We start from the raw sequence: 6,317 nt of genomic DNA on the forward strand, positions 1-6,317 counted from the left end.
AAGAAATATTATCCCAAAAGACAATATCAATGTTTAGCAAGTCAAATCCTGTGAGCCAATTCAATTTTATTGACAAATAATAATGAATAGTAATTCAGTTATTTATTCACAGAATATAATGACTATAATGACTATATTGGCACAAATGATGAGTACAAGAACAAAATATTTGTCCAAAAATCTAAAAACAAAACATTATTTATTTAAAACATGTTCCAAGTATTAGTGCATATTTTTGGAGATATTGCCTCATTTGCATATTTTACTGGCAAAAATATTAAAATAATAGAAAAAATAATCACAGTAGGAAAAAAAGTCTTTGTATTTATGTGTATTTTTAACTGATTAAGTTTCATTCTGATAGGAAATCTTCCTGTTCATTGTCCCTTAGTATTTTATGAACTAATGTACTATAATTCAAACAGCTGATAAACTGATATAAGAAGCTCATTAGGGGCTGTAGTTGATTCCACACATCTATTGCCATTTACTCAACAAATAATAGTATACAAGTATAAAATACACTGTTTTGTCTTTTCACTGTTACATTGCCGTGAGGCTCTTGGACTATAACTAACTCCTTTTTAATTGAGAAGAAAAAAATACTCTTACAATGGCTCATTCCCCTTATATAATATAAAAATAGATTTTTTTTTTTTTCTGTTCCTTTTTTTTCTTTTTTTTGATCCTGTAGCTTGGACTTTAAGGTAGCATGGCTCTGTTGCTGTAATTTTATTTTGTATTGACAGCAGTTTACAGCTGATGAATGTTACACATCTTACTAGACTAGCTTATCCATTGGGGAGGGAGGACGGGTCTTGGTTTAAGAAAATAATCAAAAGAGAAAAAAAATCAACCTGGAAGGTGTTGACATTTGTAGTGTACTACCGTATCCATTTAAACTTGAATCTTGAGGCAAGTGCTAGGCAATGGCCAAACAATTAATCCCATTCGTAAGGGAAATCCCACCCTAAAACCACTTATGTTATTTCAATTATCTTGGTTCTAAATCTGTTTTATGAATATGAACAACAATCTCCCAAAGCTGAAAATTTGACAAGTAAGAGTTGTAATGCCATTAAGAAATCATTCAGGAGCTGCTCCATTTACAATGAGTTTCAGACTGACTTAGAAGGCTCATCAAATGTTTTTGAGCATTTATACCCACAAGCGGTTTATTTCATCGTGGTGCTAATGGTTTTAAACCAGAAAATGTGCCCTTATATCAGAGACAGCCCTCTGGATTCTGTCACACTGACCACACAGCTAGTCTCCCCTTTCCACAAAGTGACTCTCAGTAACGTCACCATTAGTCTAAGCTCTCTTGTTTCAGGATATAGAAAAGACTGGTTCATGTTCACAAATCCAGACTGAACTGTTCAAGGTGATGGGAATATCATAAGTTCTATTGTATTGTCATGTTTTAGGGTGAATTTTCCCTTAAACCCAAACCATTGCCATCTCATCCATGTTCATTACTAAATATATACATATATTTGCAATATATGTATATATTTATTCTATGTATTTGCAATACCCAGTCCTCATTTGAATATGTCTGATCAAGATTAGAACGGTGACCTCTACTGTATATTCTTCACACAGCTAAACCTAGGTTCATATATGTGAACAGCCACTATCAGCTTCTATTCACCAACAAGAGAGTTAATCCCTGGTGTGTTTTTGGGGGTCGTCTAAAAGATGAGTTTGGAGCAGACCGCACGGCCGTCAGTGCAAATGACCCAGAGGGGAGCCTGGGAGCTCTTCGGCCTGCCTGGACCGCAGTGCGAGACTCCGCTGTGCTTCCATGTACCTGCAGGTCTCAGCTCTCCTCACTGCTGTCTGCCCATTCCTAACACTTGCCCCTTTTTTTTATGTTAACCAACTTTTTATGGCGAGAGACAGACAGACTTGACTGACATCTGAAAGCATCTTTCAGGTTTCTCATATGGCTTGCTTAAGCCCTGTTGTACAATATACTTAAAAAAAATAAAAATAAAAAATGGATGGGGGTCTCTCACATATCAAATGTGGAAAGTCTAATTTTATATTTGTATTTTCAAATAATAATAATATTGACAAAAAATGTTTGTGAAAGGTTTCCATCCTCTACTGTGGTCCAGAAATTGATGTGTCTGTCTGGAAAATAAAATAAAATAAAATGAATTGTTATATTCCTTGTTTTCATTGTTTTATTGTATTTTTATTTGCTTTGATTTTTTGTAATATAACATTTGGTATAGATCGAAAGATTGTATTTGATCCCATCAGTGTTGTCTGTCTCAGTAAATATGACGGTCATTTGAAATTCAAATCACTTTCAACATTTCACATATCACATGCATAATTATGTTAAACACTTTAACAGTGAAGACATCAAGAGACCATTCACTTTTCTTCTCCCATACTGTTTGCTGGCATCCCATAGCAGGACACAGGACTGCGCAGGCCGGGACTCTTATGTGACTTTATTCACACTGATAAATCACTCTAATCCAATTTTATCACAGCTACCAACTCTTTGCCTGTTCATTAGACTCAACAGGGTATTTCATTCCACTTTTTCACTCAAACATGCACTCAGTTACAATAAAGGGAGACACTTGTTGGCAAAAACAGCTCAGCACCCGCCTCCTTTTAGTTCAGTCATAAGTCAATAGGATTAATAGGGTCTTAGCGCTAAAATGTGTTTGGGAAACTAAGGACAGACGAGTGCTGGCATGTAATTCTGCTGCCCCTCTGTGGTCTCTCAGTCAGCATGCACTGCCGGTTGATTTTTTGCCAGTAGCATCACATCAAGAGCAATTTACTACAAGGCACTAACTCGCCCTTTAGCACTCTCTTAATTTTGCCTTTGGCGGTATCACTCATTTTAATATTTCAATATTAGCTGAGGCTGCCTGGAAATGCTGTATGAGCAAACGGGGCTTCACTATGCTGCTGCCTGACAGGCCTTTCACATCTACTGTACATCACACACACACACACACACACACACAGATTAACCTTCTGTGTGTTTGCCACAATGTAATTAGTTCTGCTTTTCCTAAGATGGAGAATTTCATAATATAAGCCATTGACAGAAATGCTTCCTGTTGCTCTCCATCTGTGTGGCTCTGTCTCATCATCATTTTCCTAGGTGTTCCCGAGGAATGAACCGCTGAAGATTAGTAGCTACCGCACGGAAAGGATAAAGTCTGCTACCTGCCTTTTCCAAAATATGAGTTCTGAGGATTTATTTTACGACTACAATTACCATATTGGCTCTTAACAGCTGGTTCCTGACTGGGTTGGTTTTGCGTACCCCCTGCTGCTCTTAAAATCTGCACATTGAAAGTCTTTTGATTCAAATAATGCAAACGGCTCAATGACAAATTCCCCGGTATGAAGGCAGCATCTGCACTTTACCCTCATATGTATTGTATTGGCAACCTTATCTAAGAATAATAATGAGATAATAATGTCATAATGTAATGCTTATACTCAGATTTAAAATACCCATTCTATGTTCAGCATGGTACATAGATTAAGAAATATAATAATACATATATAACTAAAAATGTAACCCAGGGATCAGGATTTCTCTAGTAGAAATGTGTTTAGATGCTTGTCAGGTGAGACCAAAGAGACAAGCAGACAGCTTCATCACTCATTTGGACAAGATGATAGGTGAAATCCACGATGCTGTCTGAGATCAATACTACTCCCAGGTCTATTGTTGGGAGCTGTGGTACTTGAGTCTGCAGTATTTTTGTATTACAGTGCTATGATAAGGTGGTCAATATTCTGGATTTATGCTCCAGGAATTCATAATCTAGACAATCGTTTCACTTTTTAAAGATGCTGCTTTTTTATTTTTTCTGGTGTTGATTCATTGAAATTCCAGACAAGACATCTTGATAATGAAGCTTGAAAAACTTCTGGCAGAAGTGTGTGCAGCCCAATTATTAGGTATGTGCACACATACAAAGATACAAACACAGACATAAACAGATAGACACATACATACATACATACATCGAGACATAAACGGATAGACAGACACGTACATACATACATACATACAGTATACACATAAATAGAGATATACAGTATGCATACATGTACACATACATAAACTTCCCAGCATGACACCACCTCCTGATGGCCTCGCCTCATACCAGTGGCTCTGTGTAAATTTCCCATGGACTGCTACTAACAGGCTGAATGTGACAGCTCCTAGCAAAAGAACAACACCCAGTCTGCAGGAATGCCACTGTGCGGCTGCAGCACGGCGACAACAAGGCCTTCCTCACACATTGGCCGGTGAACGGAGGTGTAATGAAGAAGTGGTGGTAGCTCAAGGGGCGGCCTGCTGCCACCTCCACGTGCGTCACTCTGAAAAGCAGAGGAGAGCTCCCGATAACCCGGCCTCCATGCATATTCATGGTATGGTGTGGCTCTACATGGCTCTCACAGCCGGCCTGCTACTGCTGGTTAGCATCCGTCCTCCACCCACAAGGACAGGCCTCGTACCTTTGGGGCTCCTCAGCACACATTAAAGATAATTAAGAGCCGGTATGAGACGCCGGCATTTTTAATTGCCAATTAACAGATAGGCTAGATATGGATGGGAATGACAGCTATGTATATGGTACATCAACACATATAAGCTTGAAAATGAGATGGGAATGGAGGGTTGGGATGCATTCAGGATCTCCACACAAGCCCGGTATTGTAGGAATTCAAGTGAAATAAATGAGCGATGTTCAATGGGTGTGCACTTAATTTTATGTGCACCACTAAATTATCTCCCCGCGCAGCCATGTAATGGTTGCCCCTCTTTTGAAGCGGAAAATTTTTTTGACAGAGCTGTGTAATAGAGTCAACAGTTGATTGTAAGACTGCTGTGGATGGGGAGACGAGGCACTCAGGTGGCTGTTTCCTCCCCCACTCCTGCCCTCTAATGTACCCCTTGGCATGGAAATTGACGTGACATTGATGGGCACTCTCCTGCCGGCGGGGAGTCATGCGCCTGCACAGCCTTCCAATTCACTAATAATTGCTGATTAAAAACTAGTTAAGAGCCCATGAAAGCTAAAATGTGCATTAACCAAATGACCTTCTGGGAATGGCAAATAGTCTGCCTCCCTCCAGCCAAGAACGCTGACTGCTTCATCTGTGAATCTGAGCTTGAGGTTGTTTTTGAGAGAGTGGAGATAAGAAGCTAAGAGGAGTGTGCTGTGCTGCGCTGTGAAGCTACTTTATTTCTCTCAGGAAGAGTTTTGTCAGTATCCTTAATGTATCTACTGATTTTCCCTCTATCTCCCCAAGCTGTTCATGAGCTTATACAGTATATTTATGGTATAAGAGGAGTCCATCATTTACAAACATGACAGGATAGTCAGAAACATCGTTGGAGGGTTTCTTTCAAAGGTGACAAATTATAATAGTAGTATCATAATTAATTACTACAACTGATTATTATACTGACTATTATAATCTAATACTGGCAGTTACTTTAGGAGTACTTTCCTCCAAAATCTAAAGAAGATGAAATGAAGCTACCAATTTCTTCCACTAGCCTATATACACTGTAATTAGAATTATTATGGTCATCTATAACCAATAATAACTCCTATTTGCATGAAACTGCATACAGTCTCACAATCAAGCAAATGCCTTTTTATCATCAAACATATTTCTGGATTATTTCATCAAAACGATCTGTGATGCAATTGTGTGTTTCTCTCATAACTGTAACATTACAGCTACCAGTTTTTGTAATCAGATTACTGTAATCACATAATTTATATATTTCATTATTCCCCTATCCATGATCATAAGTGATTTAATGTTTAAAGATGAGCAAGTTCTAAACATTTAAGTTGTCATTCCACATGTTGAGACCTCTGGCAATGCACAACTACTCCGCCTAAACATGTAGACAGTTTTTACATGTTATCACACACACATTTGATATGTGATGGTATTGAAACAATCCAAAAAGAACATTGCAAAATCTTTTGTCTTGGTCTTCCTTTCTCATGCACCATTTGTGTCCTGTGGCTGAAAGAGTGCACACAAGTGACTCAGGTGCTCATATAGAACGGCATCTACGCTTGTAGTCTTTTTAAAGTCAAAGTAATTATGGCTTCAATAATTAGATACAGCTCTGTGTGCTTTATGTAGCCGGCTCCATAATGAAAAGCAGGACACGGCCATGGGCTAACTGACGCAGAAAATTCAGATATTGTGTATTTCTTTTCTCTTGTATTATCCACCAGATGAGGCATTATACACTTTCAAAGGCCATCAGTTTTGGCCCAGATCACAAA

The sequence above is a fragment of the Centroberyx gerrardi genome, chromosome 11 (genome assembly GCF_048128805.1).
Source record: "Centroberyx gerrardi isolate f3 chromosome 11, fCenGer3.hap1.cur.20231027, whole genome shotgun sequence".
NCBI classification, from domain to species: domain Eukaryota; kingdom Metazoa; phylum Chordata; class Actinopteri; order Beryciformes; family Berycidae; genus Centroberyx; species Centroberyx gerrardi.